This window comes from Ictidomys tridecemlineatus, chromosome 15 (assembly GCF_052094955.1).
Source record: "Ictidomys tridecemlineatus isolate mIctTri1 chromosome 15, mIctTri1.hap1, whole genome shotgun sequence".
Classification (NCBI taxonomy): domain Eukaryota; kingdom Metazoa; phylum Chordata; class Mammalia; order Rodentia; family Sciuridae; genus Ictidomys; species Ictidomys tridecemlineatus.
This window is the reverse complement of record NC_135491.1, coordinates 4501553-4524815: the sequence shown is the minus strand read 5'-3', so window position 1 is coordinate 4524815 and position 23263 is coordinate 4501553. Positions and strand designations below refer to the sequence as shown.

At 44.1% G+C, this 23263-nt stretch overlaps 1 pseudogene; it reads right to left on the bottom strand.

Annotated features, from left to right (window-relative positions):
• Positions 1 to 1562: 1562 nt before the first annotated feature.
• LOC144371109 (vomeronasal type-1 receptor 4-like) lies at positions 1563 to 6861 on the bottom strand (annotated as a pseudogene).
• Between the last annotated feature and the right edge of the window lie 16402 nt (positions 6862 to 23263).

Genomic DNA, 23263 nt, shown 5'->3' with positions numbered 1-23263 from the left:
ATCTCTGTTCTCATCACATGAAAGGTTCTTGTTGGGAAGAATCTGTTCATTCTACAGGTAAACCCACTGCTGTTGGGGCAAACATTTACCATCCCACTTCCCCACCCTCTAATTATTGACATTTCTTAGGAACTTACCACAATACTGATGGGTTTGCCATATCAGAATCCCCTCTGTACCCAACTCACCTTTTCCATAAAATTAGACTTTGCCTTAAATAAGCGAAGCCTTAAAACTCAAGCTCTTTCAAACATTCCCCAAAGAGTCCACTTTCAACAGAAAAACCTCAGTGACTCATGTGGCCTTCTCAGAAGATATCACATGGGTGACAGGCAGAGACAGAGTTACTAGGTCATGGAGTGTATATCAATAAATGTTCCTATAATAATTGCTATTTACCAAAGTCCCTCCAGAACGCTGTCACCCAGGAAGCCTCCTGTATCTTCCCCTCCCCTTTGCAGGTCTCCATCTGTGGGACCTGCTGTGACACTTCTCACAACCCTGCCTGCACCAGCAACTGCACTGTTTATAGAGGAATCGAATCTCCTAAGACTACAACCTAGCACAAATAGATGAATATATTCTGATTTAGAGAGTTGTAAGTGCTATTTTAAAAAGCATAGTTAAGACATGCCCATCTATCCTCCTGTTTTGAAAGACAGCTGTGGGTGTTTTCACAAAATGTGAAAGTGAGATTACACTGCAACCCTTGAACAGATCCCAGCAGAAGACAGCAGAAGACATGTGCCTCCTAGATAGAACCCAGGGCTTCCTTCCTGTGGCACCACAGGCAGCAGGAGCACTGTGCTCCCACCAACTTCAGTCTGGCTGTGTGGGGTGGCCCAGGTGGACGCTGCACAGGAAAGGAATTTGCATCACATCACAAGATCCCTGCATGTAGGGAGACAATTATTTTAAGGAGAACTACTAACAAACCTGCCTTGCACCAGATATATTATCTTTATTTCACCATGTAGTAAACAGTTCTCTCCTTTATTCCAGTAGCTAATTCTAAATCTGTCTTCACAAGCTCTGTTTTCACAGGAATCAAACAAAAGACAATTTGGAAAATAACTTTTCTGGGAGTTATGAACTTACTGACGATGCTAAGGAGAATTATCCTCCCACAAAGTCCACCCTCATTTCTCCACTGGATTTGCTCCAGGCCAACTTTCCAGGAGAACAGCACTTGATTCAAATGACCTGGAAGGACTGGGGACTCATCCATTCCATTTGCCCAACAGGAACTAGGATGGCTAGTGAACATGATGTGAAAACATGCAATCATGTACTTATGATACAATGGGGCAACGTTTGAGGTGTATTCTGATGCTGGGGACTGAACCCTGGGTGCTTTGCCACTGAGCTTCATCTCCAGCCCTTTTCCTTTTTCATTTCTGAGACAACATCTAACTAACTTGCTGAGGCTGGCCTTTAAGTTGGGTTGCTCCTGCCTCAGCTCCCTGAGTTTCCTGTGTTTCATGCACATGCCACAGCACCTAGCAGGATTTTGTATTCTTTATGCGAATGAAACAGAGCCTGGATAAAGTGAGTACAGTGGACTAATGGCTCATGAGAATAAAGGGGCTGACAGTGGGGAAACACACTGCTATTAGGTCATTGGTGTCCACCAGCCACCCTGTGGGGATGGAAAATAGACCAATATGAACGTTCAATAGGGAGGAGAGGGTGTGGAAAGTCACAAAGGTGCCCACCAGGACAAGGATTCTCTGGGTGGCTCTGGACTCTGGGGACGATCTTGGAGAAACTTTGATGCTGTGAATGTGCTGAACCCTCTGCTTGTGCCTGTTCAGAAGGAAAACCATGGAGCCACTGGGCCAGATCATGAGCACGGAAAAGACAACCTCAGGAAATACAAATAAGGCTGCATATAACAAGTTGTTATTTTGTCACGACCTGCAGAAGAACAGTACCCAATATCTCTTTTCTCTGTCTTCTTTTCACTACTTCATTTGCTGAGCATATAGAGAGAAAAAATGGGATTCACCACCATGTACAGGATCCAGCAGAGGGAAATGGAGAAGCCAATGTACTTGGAAGATCTTCCTTTGAGATTCTTCCAGCTATTCCTTAGCATCACCATGGGGCTGATTGTGATGTTATGGAAGATGCTCAAGAGGCAGGTGATGCCAATGGACACACTCCTGCCCACTCGCTGAATATACAAAATAAGTTTGCATCCAAGGTCATTGAAGAAATTCTTCAAACCAAAAGCTGTGATTGTCTGGGGAATCCCTTTAGAGAGAATGACCAAGGAGTTGGCTATCATCAGGTGCTTGAGAATCATATCTGTGTACCTTACTGTACAGTCATTGCAGGTACGGACTAAATAATAATAAAACAGAGATAAATTTCCCAGAATTCCAACAACCAGTGATAAGAACATCAGTCCTATTGCCACATTCCAGGAGGTCATATTTTCATTCAGCACAACGTCCTTTACATTATGGCAACAGTCATTCCTCTGAGCAAAATGACTCATTAACAGTAGCTGGGCCCAGCACCATTGTGAGCACTTGTATCCAAATGCTAACTGCAAAGCTGAGGCAGGAGAATCACTGCAGCACAGGAATTTCGAGCCAGCCTGAGCAACAAAATGAGATCCCCTTCTTAAAATAACTTTTGACACCAAGAGCAGCTTTCATTGCATACACCTGCAGGATTTCGATGACCTCAAGGTGCACAAGTTACTGGGGAGAATTGACAGTGTGCTTTCCAGAAAACTGAGCCTTGATGATCAGGTGATGCTAACCTGGGAGGAGCAATAAAAAGTGAGAGCAAAGTCATAGAAAGAATTGAGCATTTTATGTTTCAGAATGAACTGATATTTGCTATTCACATTGGAAAAAGAACTTCAATCAACATTGCCTCCATACAACAAATTCTCAGAGAATTTCTGAGCTAAACTTTAAAGTAAGCAATGGACCTTTTATAATAACAAAAGGAATATTTATGAGGTCTTAAGTAAGAAAATGTTCATTTAAAAGCACAAAGACATCAAACATATTGTTGAAATGAGAAGGTACATTAAATTGAGCATTAACTTTTATTAGATGCCATACATAGCCAGGGAGAGTGAGTTTGATGTATCCAATTCTAAGAGTCTTACAAATTGCAAATAGATTAAAAATTGGCAAACCTCACCAAAAGATACTTAAGAAAAAAAGGCTTAATTCAATGAATAGTAAACATGGGGAGAAAGTTCAATGTTTTTATTGAAGCCATTCCCCAGTATAAGAACAAGCTAACCAGAATCTAAAATAAAATGGTAGTAAGTACCACAATTGGGAAGGTATGAAGATAGGCCAGGGATCTCATGAACTGGCAATGGGTTTAAAATTGGTGCAAAGGTGGCAAAACTGGTGGTTTCCTCTTACTGGATCAGATATAAAACTCTGTGCCAGCAATTCCAAACTGACAAATGCACATGCAGACCCACAGAAATTGCCCTGTCTCTACTTTTAATGAATGTAAGACTGACCCAAGTTTGAATTCCACACGGGAAGAGGGAGAAGGAGGAGGTGAGGGGCAGGAAAGCAGTGAGGACTTAAATGGAGCTAATTAGATGCTGAGCATGCATAATTATGTCAGAATGAGCCCCAGTATTATGCATAACTATAATATACTAATAAAATGTTAAAAACAATTGAGGAGGAAAAATTATGAGAAATTAAAATAGATGTTACAAAATGCTGTGCTTTTACTCTTTAAGATAAATGAATGGAAGAAAATCCCCTCTAAACAGTTCCACAGTAGAAATATCCATTTGTTGTCATTCCTGGAATAAAAACATACTGAAATCTATAAAGAAACTCTTCAAAAATATTACTTGGCTCATAAACTATGAAATATGATGTACTAATAACTGAGAAAGTAGTTCAGGGTAGAAATGAAGTCCTCACTGATTTAAGGCTAAAAGTTTCTCTTCCCTGAGAATTACATTAGTGAAACTGTCAGTAAAGAAGCAGGATTTCTGGAAGACACTTAATATAAGAGGTATGTCAGTAGAAGCTGGAGTATGTGAATTCAGTGCTGAATAAAACACAGGAAAATGTCATGGGTTTGTGATTAATGTTGGGATATTATTAAGCCATGGGAAATCACAGATTCATTTGGTTCTGACAACCACTGACCATCTCTCATCACTATAATGTTACCTTCTCTCTGTGAACAGCAGGAAGAGAGTCTCACCTCAGCCACCACAGCACAGGCATTCAGAGGAGACGTGATTCCTCTCTCCCATAGGTGATTGGAATGTAGAGCTGGAAAAGAACATCTTTTATTCCAGAAGAGCCCCAAGTGAGGTGAACCTAATGGTTTCAGTCTCATCTTTACTATGAACATGAAGACATTTCACACACAGCCATCGTAGCAGTCAAAATGTATCCTAAGCTCTGCCTAAAGTAATGTCAAGAGCAGAGTAAGTGTCCTTAAGCCCCTTCCAAATCAGAATTCACTGCCACTTGTATTATTCACATAGAAATATCCTCAGTGGATTATTAAATAACATTGGGGGCCAAGAGCAATTGGCAACAGTTGAGCCACATGACTCCTTTACTAACACAGCACACATCAAACTAGTGTTCCTCTCCCTGGTCTCTATTGGCACTAAATCTGTTTCAACCCCAATCCTTTCCAGAACTGAGCACTTTCTCAAAGTTACCCATTTACACACGCTGCCTCTGTGACAAAAACATAAAATACTCATGATGCTTCTTGTGTGCAAAGTGCTGGGCTCAATGTGAGGTCCTGACAGCCAGCATGGAGGCAGGGAGGGAGCTGGGCCCTGAGATAAAGGTCTGTGCTCCTGTGACCTCACTTCCCCTCAGGGCTACAATTATCACTTCACCTGGAGAGGCAAGGACAGTGCAGGCCTGGGGAGCCCAGGAAAAGGCTGAAAAACTTTCTCCACACTTATTAATTACTAAGGAAATTATGAGTTCCTTGTTAGTAACTTCTTATAATTGTTGAGGCTTTTGCATGATCCTTGGGGGCTGGGAGGGTCTTATATGGAAGGTTCAGGAAATATTGAGGTGTGGCCTATGAGGGACATAGTATCATGTGTCTCATTGGACTCCAGCCTTCTCTCAATTTTTGAGGCTAAATCTTGCTAATTCTGTCTTCTTTCCTCTCCTTCCCCATCTCTTCCCTTTTAGGGGGAGCCTGGGGCCTGGAACAGGGCATATCCTGTGGTCCTTTGGCCTCAGCTCCAGGCAGGCTGGGGTATGGAGAGTACAGACACACCCAGAGCAAATTCTCATGATTGTGACATCTGATGGTGTCATCACAACCATCCCTTGGCCATGGAGCTTGTCACTAGGAAGGAAGACTCACTGGGAGAGTAGCCAACAGGATGGGTCACTTGGAGCATCTGCAGAGGGGCACTGAGTGGGGGCAAGAGGGGGTCAAGCCTAATGAACAGAAAAACCTGTCCCTAGCACTTGGAAAGACCTGGGTTTCAGTGATGACACTTGGGTTATTATGTAACCCCTTTCCACACAGATTTTCACACAGATTTTATTCACCATATTTCATGGAGTCTTGAAGGAGCCAGTGCAGCCTGGAGATTCCCAAAGATGAGCTGCTAAACCATGACTTCATGCAGTACCAGTGCTCTGTGGTACACAGCAATGACCATGTGTGGCCCAGGTGCAGAAGTCAGCAGCCCAGCATAAGCAGCAGCTGTCCGAGTAAAAGCAGTACATCTAGCATAGGCATGTGCAATGCTCAGGTTAACTTTGACCTTCAGACCTGTGAGACAGAATGAACTACAAGGAGATCCCAGAGTGAGTGGTGAAAGAACAATCAAGGCTTGCTGTCAGAGAAAAATGCCTGTTTATTGAGGCAGCTCTGCATATTCATAGAGCTGGGGGTGGTTTGACAGTTAAAACAGTTTAACAATTTAATGGTTTTTTGGCGGCTGGCTTGGGGTGCATTCTAATTGGTGGGTAAGGATTATGTGAGCCAGCAGAGCTCACCATTGGACAAAAGGATCATGTGAACCAGCGAGGCTCACCATTGGACAGCAGGATCATGTGAGCCAGCAGGGCTCACCATTGGACGACTCTTCTTGGGGGATGGGGAAATTAGTCTTTGGAGGTGAGGCGACTCCCAACAGTCCCCCCTCTTTGTTATTAAATGAGAGTGGGTATCATTCTGGCTAGTTCCTGCTGAAATGGGGCGGTGTGGGAGAAAGAGAGTAGGGAAGTAAGGAGCCCCCACAGGAGGGCAGAGAAGACCAGTATCAAGGAAGGGTTCTTGCCACCAGAGATCCATGCTGACGTCAGTCCATTCGGCATAGGTCTTGACTGGAGATATCATCAGTAGCCAAGATTTTGTAATTTTGAAGAGAATCTGGTTAAAAGCTTGATTAGAATTTTTACCCACCTCAGTCTGAATGAACTTATGATAGGGGGAAGGAACAGGCACAGGGAGTTTTTAATAGCCCAAATCTAATGGGGTCTCTGGGTCTGCAAGCTGCCTTGTTGGCCCCAATGGGGGAGTTAAGTGTTAAGTTAAACCTTGAGGGGGGGTTGAGTGTTTAGCCTTGAGTGGGGGCTTGAGTGTTTGGACTTGAAGCAAACAGGTGATAAAGAACCAGACAGAGTGTTTGAGAGGCCAGGTCATTCTGCAGCTAACTTTTTTTGGTATGCCCTGTAGGCCCTGTAGACCAGTCTGTCCTGCACCTAACATCCTCAATTCCACTCTTCATTCCTAGTCCAACCTAGCTCCCTCCCCTCTCTATTAAGGCTGCTCTTCAAACTTTCTCCTACCTGGATGTTCCAGCTTGGTTCTCTCTTTGCCTTTCTCGAAGGCAGCCAAGGGAGGACGGTGGCCCATTGTTACTATATTTCCCTTTGAGAGAAGTCAGATCTCTCCAGGTTTTATGTGAAACACCTCAACTTTAAATACTGATACTTGGAATTCTTACAAAACTGGGAGGCCCTCTGGAGCCCTGTGTAAACTTGAAGGTGGACACACTAAGTGCATGCTATCACACTTGGCATAGATGCTCCAACTAACCACTGGTCTGAGCAGCGAGTCTCAGTGGTACTTATGTACACTCCAGTTGCCATCAGAAGATGGTAACTTCTTTCCCTGGGAACTTAAAACTGAACTCAGACATGCACACACATACACATAGGAAAAGCAGAAACTCATGACGCCAAAGCTTCTCACTCTTCTATTGGAAAATATGCAGGACCCATAGAAGCACCTTGGTTTTTCAGAAGCAGGGCATGTAGATAACCATAACAGGGCAACCTCTCCACAGGATGGAGAAGTTGAGGAAAGGAAAGATGGAGAGAGCACTTCAGAAGGGGGAAGACAGAGTGATGATACAGTAGGTGGGCTGGACCAGAGCACACCCAACGCCTCACCCAAGGAGAGCTCAGGTTGCCTCCCAGGACAGTCATGGATTCATTGAAGGTAACTCAGGTAGGGGTAAATGTAGGCAACAGGAAGAAACAACTTCACCAGGAACCCAGGTGTGGGAACGCTGTTGGAGGGTGCTGATGGGAACACCAGCATGTGCACATGCCCAAACTGTATGTGCCAACTATGTGCAGGGTCCTGCACACCAGTTACACCTCAATGAAACTGGGAGGGTAAAAAAAATACACATGTTTCTCCTTAGGCCCAGAAGACAACTGGTAAAGTGCTCTCTTATGATCACACTTATTCAGGGGTCACCATGCTCTGGACACCTAAGTGGTTTGTCAGAAGGAAAACACAACAGTCCCACTACCAGCTAGATTCAAGCAAGTGGCGGGAGGTCTATCTAGAGGGGGCCCTTAGGGTCACTTGCCTGGAATCTTCAGACATAGGGTGAAGAGAGGACCCAAGAGGGGCCAGAAATGAGGGGGAGCATTGACAAGAGTATTTAATGACAGGTGATGATCATTGGCTTTTCTGATGAAGGTGTAGGAGTGCCGGGCTTAAGCCTGGAAATGTGAATCCACGGGGTAAGTTGGTTATTAGGTAGTTTGAGTTTGGCTGCTGAGGGTGTGCACTTAATCACCTGAGCAGGGCCCTTTCATTTTGGTTTTAGAGGGGACTTTTCCCCTGGTGGGAAATAGTAAACAAGTTGACCAGTTGTTAGGAGATAGGGTTTTGAGAGAGACTGAGGTCAGGAAGGAACCAGTCTTGATAGCACCATAGTTCAGAGCGTAGATGGAAGAGGAGGGGCAGGACATAGGTTTTGGAGATGGGTAAGGGGTTCTATAGGCAATCCGAGAGGAATGAGGGGATGGCCATACATGAGTTTGAAAGGTGAGAGATTAGAAGGCTTTTTTGGCAGGGCCCTAATGCGCAATAACGCCAAGGGGAGCACCTTTACTCAATCCAGGCTTAATTCCATGGTGAGCTTGGTGAGGGTCTCTTTAAGGGACCAATTGGTCCTTTCAACCTCTCTGGAAGCCTGGGGAAAGTAAGAAAAATGGAAATGCCAAGGGAGTGATAGCGCATGAGCCAGTCCCTGAGTTATCTGCTTGGTGAATTCTGGGCCATTATCTGATTGTATAGAAGTGGGCATCCCAAAAGGAGGTATTATGTGAGTAAGCAATAGATCAACTACCATAGAAGCCAGTTTATTGGAAGAGGGAAAGGCTTCAACCCATCCCGAAAAAGTATCTACAAATACAAGAAGCTATTTTATGTTTTTTACTTGGGGCATGTTGGTTAAATCAATCTGTCAGTCTTCAGCTGGGGTATGACTGGGGGCCTGGTGAGAAGGGAAAGGTTTAGATTTTAATGGAGTATTGGTATTTGTTTTCTGGCAGATCTGACAAGCGGAAGTGATCTGTTGGAGGAGGGTCTTATCTAGTGGGGAAAGGGTGAAAAAGGAGTGAAGGAAAGTAGTAAGACTCTGTGGACTAGAGTGGGATAGAGAGTGAAGGAACTGGAAGAGTTGTTGGGGATCTTTGGGCCGATTCCTGGTGGTAACGAAGAGTAGCAGAGAGGAAGTAAAGTTCTGTAGGGCGGCTGATTGAGCCGGACGATCATGGTCAAAGCACCTGCGTAGCCCATCTGAAGTTGTATACCCGATAGGGGAACTCACCTACTGAAAAGCCAGTGTTGTGAGAAGCGCTGGAAAAAAGTGGACAAGGACAGCAAGCCTTGAGAGAAGTGGCCCTTGAACAGCAAGGAATTCCCCTTTCCCAGGTTTTGGCACCAATAAATGAACGATAAAGGCTTATTGTCAGAGACAATGCCCATTTATTGAGGCAGCTCTGCATATTTATAGAGGTGAGAGTGGTCTGACAGTTGAAACAGTTTAATAATTTAATGTTTTTTTGGCAGCTGGCTTGGGTGCATTCTAATTGGTGGGTAAGGATCATGTGAGCCAGCAAGGCTCACCATTGGATGGCAGGATCATGGGATCCAGCAGGGATCACTATTGGATGGCTCTACTTGGGGGATGGAGAAGTTAGTCTTTGGAGCTGGGGCAATTCCCAACAGGTGGACTCCCAGCAGCCTGCCAGTGACCCCTGGAAAGGATGATCAGGACCCCTGGGCTGTGCTCCATAAATCACCCCTTGGCGAAGAGTGTCTGTCTTGCCTCTCTCATCAATAAGCTAATTAAAAATCCCCAGGAACATGGTGGACTCAGGGTCTGGCCACACTAGAGACCAGACAGATGAACAGATGTTACTGTGAGAATTATGTGGCCAGGCATTTCCCTGGCATGCAGCCTGCTGTCCCGATGCCCTGTGAGAACCAACCTCTGAGTGATGATGTGCTTGAGAGCCAGGGCTTGGTGTGATATTTTGAACTTGTTAAGGAGATACAGGAGAGCTGAGCAGCTATTAGGGAGAGAGGGACATCAGAAAAGCCCCATCTCTCAGGAAGCTGGGCCTTGAGTCCCCCCACTCTCCTTTATGCCTCTGCTGAGTCTCTCTTCTCCTGCAGGTCTAGCACTGAATGTCCCTGATGCCCTTTGCTCAGCCTTTCAAGACAGAAACTCAGATTTCTTCTTTGTGCAGTATCTCTTCCCCTAATATATCTTTAGATTCTCAGTCTGTGTGGGACAGTCCCCATCATTGTATTTTTCTGCCAAGGTTCCCTGATTCCAAGTGTTTTCAAGAGATGTATTCCTCAGAGGATCAGATGGAATGAAGAATCTCTAATCCCCCATCCTCCAAATCCAGGGCACCAGAGCAGGCTGCCTGTGGATTCCAAGCCTCACTAACAGGCAGATCTGGGGTCTGATGTCCAGGAGAAACAGTAAGCGTGGAGCCAAAACCTTACAAGTGATTATGAGCCCAGTCAGTGGCCCTGGATGATGGCCCTCGGGGAAAGACTGGTCACTGAGCCAAGCACATCCCTGTTCAGCTGTCTTTGAAGTGCAGGCTCCACTGGTCTGCAGGTTTGCAGGATGGATGCTGAGGATTCCCAGGTGAGCCTTTTCCCTTTCTCATAATGAGGGTGACAGGGTTGGAGGGTGGGAGTTCGACTGTTGGGTTCAAATGCTCAGAAAGAAGCTGCTGTGTGGCTTTTGCTGAAATCAGGTAGAGACTTCCTGTGTGGCATGTCCATTTGCCATAGAACCCTCTCCAGCTGGGTTATATTTTATAATTATCTATTTTTATAAATTTCTTTGGATTGATATTTCATTGGTTCTTCTTGGGGATCCATGATAGTGGAATTTATTTTGACATCATTACAAAATCATGGAACATATCTTATTTTAATTCTGTTCCCAGTACCTGTCTTTCCCCGTAGCTCTCCTAACTCCTACTCTGTTTCCTCTACTGATCTTTCTGCCATTTTCTAATAGTTATATTTTAAAGTAAATTTTTGTTAATGTACAGAATGGTGAGCTTCCTTGTGATATATTCCTATTTGTACACAGGTAATTAATATCAGATTTATTCCACGCCCTTCCTTTCCCCATCCTCATCCCTCCTCTTAATTTTCTTTAATTCCCCTGAATTTCTAATCCTTTTGCCCCCTGCCCCTTATTGAGGCTTAGCTTCCACATATCAAAGAAAATATTTGAACTTGGTTTTTGGAATCGGTGTATTTCACTTTGGTATTGGTGTATTGTTCTATTCTCTAGACCCATCCATTTATTTCCTGGAAAATATCATAAAGTCATTCTTCTTTATGGCTGAATAATACTCTGTTGTGTATGTAGAGCACATTTTCTTCATCCATTCTTCTGTTGAAGGACCCCTAGTTTGGCTCTGTAGCTTATCTATTGTGAAATATGCTGCTATAACCATTGATGTGGTCGTGTCACTGTAGTATGCTGATTATGAATCCTTTGTCTATATATCTAGGAGTGGGATAATTGGGCCATTCCAAGGGTTTTTTTGACAAATATCCATAAGGCTTTACATAGCGGTTGAACAAACTTACAATCCCACCAGCAATGTATGAGTTTATTGGCCTGTTGTTTGCTTATATTCCACAAACACCATCCATTCCTCACCTTTTTTTAATGGCCTAGTTATACTATCCACTTGCTATCCTAGTTACATTGTTGGAAGTTTAATTAATTAAGAAAGAAAAAAGATCAACAGAAACCTTGTTCATTGTTAGATACAGGTGTTGAGAACCAATCCATTTCCCCTGCGCTGAAGATTAAACACCGAGAAATGCTGAGGCAAGTGCAGAAAATTTTACTTACAGGTCAGAGAACAGAGAGGGACAGGGACTCCACAGAGGCAGAGGACGGGCCCAAGTTGTAAGTTGGGGCCAAGGAAGTGGAGGAGTCTTGCCCTTTTATGCATTTTAGATTTCCTTTGTCTTTTGCCCACTTTGCCTCTTATCTACCGATAAGACCCACAGCTGGAAGGACCAAAAGGTGAAGTGATGAGACCTGGAAGGAGGCCACCAGGGGAGCAGCCCAGGGGCCATTCAGGTCAACTCTTTGGTGGAAGACAGGGTTCCCTGGGGGCAGGTAACCTTGGCAACAGTTTGGAGGAGGACGAAGTGACCTGAAGGTCTAGCATTTTATTCTTTCCTATTGTACCAGCCCCAAGTTTCTGCCTGGAGGGAAACATTCATCACCCACACTGACTGACATCTGCCCCTGGCCTCCTTGGCAAACACTGGCCTTTCAATCCAAAAGCACTGGACGCTTCCTGGAAAACCTACACTTGTGTCTGCAGAGAAATAAGGGATACTCATTGGCCAAGTTCAACTGCTGAAGAAACAGAAAACATAATGATCAAAACTCAGTCCTTGGTACCTACAGGTTTGACCTCCATCCTCTACCCAATACCACCTGAGAGGTTCTAGGGTCACAGGCCACACAGTAACACCATCACTCCTGACTCATTTGCAAGTCTGGATATTAACAAAATCACCCTTAGTTTTAGTGCCTACCTAGAGGAGCTCATGGAACTCATAGAAACCTGTTAGGCCCCTGGTTATGGTTCACTACGTGGAAGGAACATGGGTACAGTCAGCCAGGGCAGACACTGATGGGCAGAGTCCAGGAGAGATGTCCAGTGGGGAGCCTCCTGCAGGTCACAGATGCTCTGCTTCCCCACCACAGGAGACAACAGTCCTGGATACTGTCCTCCAGGGCAGCTCACCTGGGCCTTGCTGCCCACAGCTGCTCCTTAACCCCCTCCCAAGCTGTCCTCAGGATGAGGTCTGAGCCTGGGCATTTACCACATGGCTACAACCCAGCGCCCTTCACACATTTGGTGATGAAGCCCCAGGCAGACACGACCACTTCTCAGGCATGGCATATTAAAGGCCTGGAGACCACTGCCCAGTAGCTAGAGACAGAGGCCTGAACTCACTTGGCCAAGGCTGATTCTCCACTCGAGCTCACCTCTTTGTGCTGAAGGCTCCTTACAGCAAAGTCTGCATGTTTGCCTGGAAACCTGCCTTTTGTACGTCACTGACAGGACCCAGGCCACAGTGAGACCCTGTGCCTATGTCCAACCTGGAAAGGGCACCAAGAGAGTCAGGATATGCTTAAGGAAATAGTGATTCCATCCTATGGAGTTATTACTAAAAGGAAAGTGAGAGACTAGGAGATGAAAAGATGGACATGAGACCGAGATACACATGAAGATTTGTTTGTCGGAGCTAACAAATAAAGGTACATCTCTCCATAGATGGACAGAGGCAAAACAGGCTTGAGTTCAGGACTTTCATGGGGCAGGCTCAAGGATTAGAGCTGGGGGTCCTAATGTGTGTGTGGGGGAAATTTCAAGACACCATAAAAATAAGAGGCCTAAACTCCCTTCTGGACTCCTGGCTCTGGGATCCCTTCTCTTCACAGTTTCCCTGTCACTTTTGCAACAAACCTGCTTCTTGCTTGCTATCTCTGTGTCCTGTGTTTCAATTCCTTGCTGAATGGAGACAATGAACCCAGCACCCCTAGACGGTAACACTAGTGTTCAACAGCAGCACCAGCTACGTCATCTAGGTTCTAGTAACCACAACATCAGCTTAAAAATATCATGGAAGACTCCACCCTCTAAAGTCAAACAAGGCTACCTAAGAAATGAGTGGAAAAATTACAACAGTGAAAGAAAAATACATGGACGTGTGATCACATGGACTCATAGAATTTACATGAATATAGTATGTTCATATAACATATTTACATATGTAATGTGTGTCCCTGATCCAATCAGTGCAACAAGAGCACACACAGAGTGGGGAGGGTCAGGGGAGGAAAAAGAATGGGAAGAAATAATGACTGAAGAGTGAGGAGCTTTTCTCCACTCAGAGGTTGAGAGAGTTTACAGGGATGAAGCTCCCTGAGGACACTCTTGTGTCCTTTCCAGTTTTCCCTGGGCTTTGTCTCCCTCTGACCAAGGATGGAGGCTGTTAAAGTGACCTCTTTGTCCCTCGCTGAACCGCTGGATGTGTGGCTGGGAAATAGAGCTGCTTGCAATAGCTCTGCCCTTCCCAGTGCCATCTTGTCCCAGTAAAGTGTGGGGACCACTGGAGAGCACCCCCAGATAGAGTTTTGTCTGGATGGACTGCACTCCTAGACCTAGAGCTAATGCAGAGATCTCCCTGGGAAGATCCAGCATCTGGAATTTAGTTGTGACCATCCTTTGGGGCTTTGTTGGGTGGCACTTACTCCAGAAGGATTAGACACATGCCTCCTATTGCTAGGCAGATCCACCCTCTGAGCATCAGCTCCTCAAATTCCTCTCACAGGATGGATGGGGCAGCTCATCCCCTACAGGTCCCATAGTCCACGGCTATGAATTTTGACTTCCCAGGACCAGATTTGATGTGCAAATGTGCCTCCTGACAAGTTTCTGGTCTCTCCCTGGCTGGTTGCATGAGTTCCCAGAAGCAAAGGGAAAACAAGCCCCTCCTCCATTGCTTTTCCCCGCCCAGATCACCCTGGTTCACTGGTCTGTGCCTGTTCCACTTCAGCCAGCTCACTCTGGATCCAGCAGTGGTGTTAGCTGGGACAGCACAGCATACCTCCTATGAAATCCCAGGCTCCTCCCTGTCAGCTTTCATGTAACCTTGTCCAATGGCTCTCCTCTCAGCCCTGCTCAACAGCATAGACCCCTGGAGCACTGTGCTGGCCAGGTTGTGCCAGCCTCCCTGCTCCACAGCTTCTCCTGTGCCAAATTTATCCACATGCTCTTCTGCCTCCCTCCTCCCCTTGCTCATGGTGAACTGGTGGCACTAACACTGCCATGCATTCACAGCTAGGCTGGCATCTCTAAGGTATCATTTCTTGTGCAGTGCTCACAGTTTCTGGACTTCTGTGTCTCCATGATTACCTAACTCTCCACTAGAGAATCTCAGTGGATTTCCTCAGTTACCCACCTCACTGAGAAGCAGTACTCCCACTGCTTGGGTCTTGAGCTGCAGAGAATTGGGAAATGCACCTTTCTCTCACCCACCACATTTCTAGCCTCCTCTCTGCCCTGTTTTCCCTACTCTCCCTTGTTTTCCCAGTTCCAGGGACCACAGTCCAACCCTCCTCACCTCTATCTGATCCTGCATACTGTGTCACCTGTGTCTTCCTTCCTCTACTTTGTAGGCTCCAGGTCCAGCATTTAAGCCCATCCCTGTGTCCTCTGCCCCAAAACTTCCAGCTCCACAGTTGTCAAGTTCCAGGCACCCACAGTTCCTCTACAAACTGTATTTGTGCCCCTGGCCACTACCCACCCCTTCTAGTCTCTGCCCTGGCTCCTGGTGCCTTAGCTCCTATATAACCCTTGGCTTCCTTCATGCCATCTCCCTTGGCAACCTTAAGCCTGGCATTGACTTCACCCCGACAATATGTGCCCTTGTTGACCTTCTGTGCCTCTCATGCTCTTCTCTTTTCATGTCCCTACTTCAGGCTCTGGGCCCCCATTTTGTGCCTGTGGTCCCTCTTTCCCTGTGCCCTCTGTGTCATGTGGCATGAAGTCATACACTGTCACTCCCTACATGTTGCACAGTTAAATAGCTGCTGCTGGTGGCTGTTGACAAGGGCTCCATGCATTGCACTTGTGACATGGTGATCCAGTTCTGAGTCAGGAAAATAGAGGAAATCTATGAGAAATGAGTTTATCAGTGAGGTACCGGACAAGTTAGAGAACCAAAATTCTCCATGGATGTGTTTTCTAGGGCTAAGCAGGATGGATTCTCTGCTGGAGCACTGATTTTCACTGTGCTCTAACTTCACAGAGGTTTCCTTCACAGCAGTCTTGGAAATGAAGAGATGGGGTGGATTAGCTAAGTTAAAATGACAGAAGCTTCTCTTATGCCTGCTGGTGATGGCATATGGGCTGTTCTAGATGGGGAAGCACTTTGCTTTTAGCTGGAGCCTCCAAACTAAGCTAGGACAGCACAAAAAGTATGCCTCATCCAAGGTTCAGGAACTTTGATAGAGCTCAGATGAAATGGAGAATCCCAGAGACCAGAGCACATTCCCCTCACTTTCACTAGTACCTGCCATTGTTATTGTTCTACTTTATCTGTTAAGTTTCTATCCATACTTCAGAGCCTGAACATTATCATACACATATGGACATGTACAAGAAGGCAGTGTGTAGGGTTTAGAGCGTATGTGGATTCAGCAATGCAGGGGGATCATGAATTGCTTCCCCTGCATACACAAAAACTAGGGCATGGCAGTCTCCACTGTTAGAGTCTGTAAACCAGTCAAAATGGCGCCTGGCATTTTGCCAGGGGGAGTGGTTTGTGAAGTAACGCCAGTGAGCCATTAAGTGTGGAGATTCCTTATAGGTTGACTGCTGTGTCTAGTTTGTGTTAATTAAGATAAGTTGTGTGTAATGTATATATGCCCCTCCTGTCCTACAATAAATGGCTCCCACTCCTGCTGTATCAATGTACACAAGTTGTTCGTCACCCTCTGGTTATTTTGCTGCAGCCAGACTGAGGCAGATGGTGGCCCATACCGGGAGCCCCGGGACACTCGGGGGTAAGTGACGAAAAAAAGCTGCCTGTCCCTAGATAGGACAGGACCAAATCTGCTCATCCCTAGGCAGATAGCGCGAGAGGAAAAATGGCCATTTTGAGAAAATGGAGAAGATTGATGCTGTACGATTGTGTCTTGTTTTGTCTTGAAATGTTGTATTGTCTTTGTGATGAAAATATGAAAGGGGTGAGAAGTAAATTGTTAAAAAAAAGGAGGCACCTCAGTGGGACCAAGAATAGTTAGGGCATGTGTTGATGGAAGCCCAGGAACTCTAGTCAGAAAGAAAAAGAAAGTTCAGAGGAGGAAGGATTATCAGGAAAAAAGTTGCAGCAAAAGGCTATTACTGAATACTTTTCGTTACCGGGGAGGGTGCGTGAATCAGCCCGGCAGCTGCCACGTGCATGAGCCGATCATGGCACAGCAAGGACTTTCCAAGCGGCAGCAGGACGCCACTGTGAGAGCCCAAATCCAAACCTGACCTGGAGGCACAGTCTCACAGGCTCTTGTTCCCTGTGCCTGGAAGCAGTTTGAGTCTGGTACACTCCCAAGGGCCATCTGGGGCTGCCCGGGACACTACAGCCAGCAGAAGACGCTACCAGTGTCCCTGATATTTGGTCATTTTCAATGCCAATAACTAAGCTACCATGGTTCTCCCACACCTGGAGGCTGATGAATAATGAGCACCATTAAGGCTTATTTCAAATAAAAAAAAAAAAAAACTTAAGATAATGTACTGAATTGTTCAGAAGGTTGGTTTCTTAGTGTCTGCTGGAATACTACAGGATATTCTTTAGTAGCATTGCCAGAGTTCATGCCTTCATCCCAGTGCCAGTGAGGACGAGGGTGGAAGAATTTCCAGTGTTGCTGAGAACTGACTTCGTATCAAGCTAGCTGCCTGCAGAACTTACCTGGACTGTGATTTAAGCTAGCTGCCTGCAGAACTAACCTCGGCTGTGATTTACCTGGACTATGAGTTAATCTATTGAGACACTACTTTACCTGGTCTGAGACAACAAACTGTAATCTACAACAATTTAAAACTCGGTATCTTTGCTAATGGTGTCATTGCTGATATAATTTTTCCAAGGGCTTCTTGCATGGAGCCATCAATTGGCTTGGTATTTGGCATTTTGTATCCTCCCCTTCTGCTTGTAGCAAATTATTTGTGGTGTTTGTGTAAAAACCACTATGATCGTTATTTAAATTAAACAAAAGGGGGAAGTTAGAGTCTGTAAACAAGTCAAGATGGCACCTAGCATTTTGCCAGGGGGAGTGGTTTGTGAAGTAACGCCAGCGAGCCATTAAGTGTGGAGATTCCTTATTGTTTGACTGCTGTATCTACTTTATGTTAATTAAGATAAGCTGTGTGCAATGTATATATACCCCTCCTGCCTTACAATAAATGGCTCCCACTCCTGCTGTATCAATGTACACAAGTTATTTGTCACCTCCTGGTTATTTTTGCTGCAGCTGGAATGCGGCACTCCACTGCCCATGGCAGCAGACCCCAACCTGCATGGCAGCTCCTCAACCTACTCTTCTTTGGGCCTCCCTCTTGTTCACCTCCATTCTGTAAACATAGAAACAGTACATTTTTGAAAAATATCTATTAACTCCATGTGTATTTCAGCAAGTTTCTGGGCTGGCTTCACACCTAAACAAAATATTTCTATAAGATAAAATATTAGGAGAGAGCCGCCGCCCGCACGCGGAACAGGCCCAGTGACCCACCGGAGTGGTAGTCACGTCACCCCAATTGGAGTAGGGGCAGAGCAGAGCTGCTGCCCGCGCTCGCAAGGTAGGCAAACCTGTGACCGACTGGCGGAACAGGCCCAGAAGTCTGCTGGCATGGTAGTCACGTCACCCCAACTGGAGTAGGGGCAGAGCACAGCTGCCACCCACACCCAGAACAGGCCCAGGGATCCACTGGCATGGTAGTCACATCACCACAATTGGAGTAGGGGCAGAGCAGAGCCACCGCCCGTGCCCGCAAGGTAGGCAAACCTGCGACCGACTAGTGGAACAGGCCCAGCAGCCTGCTGGCATGGTAGTCACGTCACCCCAACTGGAGTAGGGGCAGAGCAGAGCCGCCGCCCGTGCCCGCAAGGTAAGCAGACCTTCAACTGACTGGCAGGACAGGCCCAGCAGCCCGCCAGCGTGGTAGTCACATCACCCCAATTGGAGTAAGGGCAGAGCAGAGGCACCACTCGTGCCTGCAAGGTAGGCAGACCTGCAACCGACCGGCAGAACAGGCCCACTGGTCCACAGGAGTGGTAGACACGTCACACCAAGGAGGGGCAGAGCAGAGCTGTCGCCTGTACCTGCAAGGTAGGCAGACATGCGACCAACCGGCAGAACAGGCCCAGCGGCGTGGTAGATCACTCCAATTGGAGGAGTAGCACAGCCGCCGCCCGCCCCTGCAAGGGAGACTTTGCAACTATACAAGAGCAATATAAATATACATGGGAAAAATTCAATAACACAACAGTTTCACCAAGCAGAAAGAAATGTGAGCAGTATGAAAAGACAAGGAAAGAAAGGACCACTAGCAATGCAGGTCAACTCAACTTTAGAAGAGGTAACAGCTGCAGCAGATGGAATGTCAGATAAAGAATTCAGGATATACATACTTCAGATGATCTGGAGTCTCAAGGAAGACATGAGGCAGCAAAATCAGACAATGAAATATCACTTCAACAATGAATTACATAAACAAATCCAAGAAGCAAAAGATCAACTATACAGGGAGATAGAGGTTATAAAAAACAAACAGAAATCCTAGAAATGCAGGAAGCAATAAACCAACTTAAAAACTCAATTGAGAATACTACCAGCAGGGTAGAACACTTAGAAGATAGAACATCAGAAAATGAAGACAAAGTATTTCAACTTGAAAAGAACATAGACAGCTCAGCAAGAATGTTAAGAAACCATGAGCAGAACATCCAAGAAATATGGGATAACATAAAGAGACCAAACTTAAGAGTCATTGAGATACAGGAAGGCATAGATGTCCAAACCAAAGGAATGAGCAATCTGTTCAATGAAATAATACGAAAAAACTTCCCAGACTTGAAGAATGAGAAAGAATCCCAAATCCTAGAAGCCTACAGGATGCCGAATGTGCAAAATCATAAGAGATCCACACCTAGACACATTATAATGAAGATGCCCAACATACAGAATAAGGAGAGAATTTTAAAAGCTACAAGAGAAAGGAAGCAGATTACATTTAGGGGTAAACCAATCAGGATAGCAGCTGATCTTTCAACACAGACTCTGAAAGCTAGAAGATCCTGGAACAACATATTTCAAACATTGAAAGAAAATGGGTTCCAACCAAGAATTGTGTATCCAGCGAAATTAAGCTTCAGGATGGAAGATGAAATTAAAACCTTCCACGATAAACAAAAGTTAAAAGAATTTGCAGCTAGAAAACCATCTCTTCAAAATATCCTTGGCAAAACATTACAGGAAGAGGAAATGGAAAATAACAATGAAAACCAACTGTGGGGGGTAGTACAGTAAAGGGGGAAAATAATCAAAGAGGAAAACAAACCATGTTTAGTATTACAAATAAACAAATATGACTGGAAAAACAACCCATATCTCAATAATAACCCTAAATGTTAATGGCTTAAACTCACCAATTAAGAGACACAGGCTAGTAGAATGGATCACAAAACAAGACCCAACAATATGCTGCCTACAGGAGATGAATTTGATAGGAAAAAACATACATAGACTGAAGGTGAAAGGTTGGGAAAAATCATATCACTCATATGGACTGCAGAAACAATCAGGAGTATCCATACTCATATCAAATAAAATAGATTTCAAGCCAAAGTTAATCAAAAGGGATAAAGAGGGACACTACATACTGCTCAAGGGAACCATACACCAACAAGACATAACAATCATAAATTATATGCCCCAAACAATGGTGCAGCTATGGTCATCAAACAAAGTCTTCTCAAGTCTAGAGTCTAATAGACCACCATACAATAATCATGGGATACTTCAACACACCTCTCTCACCACTGGACAAATCTTCCAAACAAAAGTTGAATAAGAAAACTATAGAAGTCAATATCACAATTAATAACCTAGACTTAATTGACATATATAGAATATACGACCCAACATCAAGCAGTTACACTTTTTTCTCAGCAGCACATGGATCCTTCTCAAAAATGGATCATATATTATGTCACAGGGCAACTCTTAGACAATATATAGGAGTAGAGATAACATCATGAATCTTATCTGATCATAATGGAATGAAACTGAAAATCAATGATAAAAGAAGGAAGGAAAAATCATGCATCACTTGGAGAATGAACAATAGGTTACTGAATTATCAATGGGTTATAGAAGACATCAAGGAGGAAATTAAAAAATTCTTAGATATAAATGAAAACACAAACACAACATATCGGAAGCTATGGGACACATTGAAAGCAGTTCTAAGAGGAAAATTTATTACTTGGAGTTCATTCCTTAAAAAGAAGAAAAAACCAACAAATAAATGATCTCATACTTCATCTCAAAATCCTAGAAAAAGAAAAGCAAAACAACAGCAAAAGAAGTAGAAGGCAAGAAATAATTAAAATCAGAGCTGAAATTAATGAAATCGAAACAAAAGAAACAATTGAAAAAAATTGACAAAAGTAAAAGTTGGTTCTTTGAAAAAATAAATAAAATTGACAGACCCTTAGCCATGCTAACGAAGAGAAGAAGAGAGAGAACTCAAATTACTAGTATACGGGATGAAAAAGGCAGTATCACAACAGACACTTCAGAAATACAGAAGATAATCCGAAATTATTTTAAATACTTATACTCAAATAAAATAGAAGATAGTGAAGGCATTGATAAATTTCTTAAGTCATATGATCTGCCCAGATTGAGTCAGGAGGATATAGACAATCTAAACAGACCAATATCAATTGAGGAAATAGAAAAAAACCATCAAAAGACTACCAACTAAGAAATGCCCAGGACCAGATGGGTATACAGCAGAGTTCTACAAAACCTTTAAAGAGGAACTAGTACCAATACTTTGCAAGCTATTTCAAGAAGTAGAAATAGAAATAGAGGGAGAACTTCCAAATTCATTCTACGATCTCCATACTGTGGGGTCGGGCTCCAAATTCCTCAATAGGAGACCCATAGCACAAGAGTTAATAACTAGAATCAACAAATGGGACTTACTCATACTAAAAAGATTTTTCTCAGCAAAAGAAACAATAAGAGAGGTAAATAGGGAGCCTACATCATGGGAACAAATCTTTACTCCTCACACTTCAGATAGAGCCCTAATATCCAGAGTATACAAAGAACTCAAAAAATTAGACAATAAGATAACAAATAACCCAATCAACAAATAGGCCAAGGACCTGAACAGACACTTCTCAGAGGAGGACCTACAATCAATCAACAGTACATGAAAAAATGCTCACCATCTCTAGCAGCCAGAGAAATGCAAATCAAAACCACCCTAAGATACCATCTCCAGTATCTTACTCCAGTAAGATTGGCAGCCATTATGAAGTCAAACAACAACTGCTGGCAAGGATGTAGGGAAAGGGTACACTTGTACATTTCTGGTGAGACTGCATATTGGTGCAGCCAATTTGGAAAGCAGTATGGAGATTTCTTGAAAAGCTGGGAATGGAACCCCCATTTGACCCAGCTATTCCCCTTCTCGGTCTATTTCCTAAAGACCTAAAAAGAGCATACTACAGGGACACTGCTACATCGATGTTCATAGCAGCACAATTCACAATAGCAAGACTGTGGAACCAACCCAGATGCCCTTCAATAGAAGAATGGATAAAAAAATGTGGCATTTATACACAATGGAGTATTACTCTGCATTAAAAAATGACAAAATCATAGAATTTGCAGGGAAATGGATGGCATTAGAGCAGATTATTCTAAGTGAAGCTACCCAATCCCTAAAAATCAAATGTCAAATGTCTTCTTTGATATAAGGAGAGTAACTAAGACAAGAGTAGGGATGTAGAGCATGAAAAGAATATTAACATTAAACAGGGATGAGAGGTGGGAGGGAAAAGGAGAGAGAAGGGAAATTGCACGGAAATGGAAAGAGACCCTCGGGGTAATACAAAATTACATACAAGAGGAAGTGAAGGGAAAGGGAAAAAATACAAGAGGGAGAAATGAATTACAGTAGAGGGGATAGAGAGAGAAGAGGGGAGCGAGGGGAGGGGAGGGGGAATAGTAGAGGATAGGAAAGGCAGCAGAATACAACAGACACTAGTATGGCAATATGTAAATCAATGGATGTGTAACCTATGTGATTCTGCAATCTGTATGTGGGGTAAAAATGGGATTTCATAACCCACTTGAATCAAAGTGTGAAATATGATATATCAAGAACTATGTAATGTTTTGAACAACCAACAATAAAAATCAAAAATAAAATAAAATGAAAAGAAAAAAAAATCTTAGGAGGTAAACATGGGAACTGTTGGCCCACAATATCTACCACTCATTTCTATACTGCATTAGGTTCTGGCAAACATTTTCAGGAATTATTGTAGTTAAATAACTTTGAAGGACTAGTAAATGATCCATTTGGTTGGCCTCCAGCAACATGGAGGATGCTTTGCACAGGATGAGGACAACAGCTTCATTCCTCTCCATCGAATGCAGGTCTCCTATTCAGCTGGCTGAGGAACCCAGTTCCCTTGAGGATTGACAACATAAATACCATAAATACAAGTAACTCTTCCATAAGTTTCTCTGTTAATGTTTGATAAGGAATAATGAATAAACAATTGCACATTGTGCAAAAATTCATAATTTATATGTTTATGTTCAGTTTGGGTAATTTTGTATTCC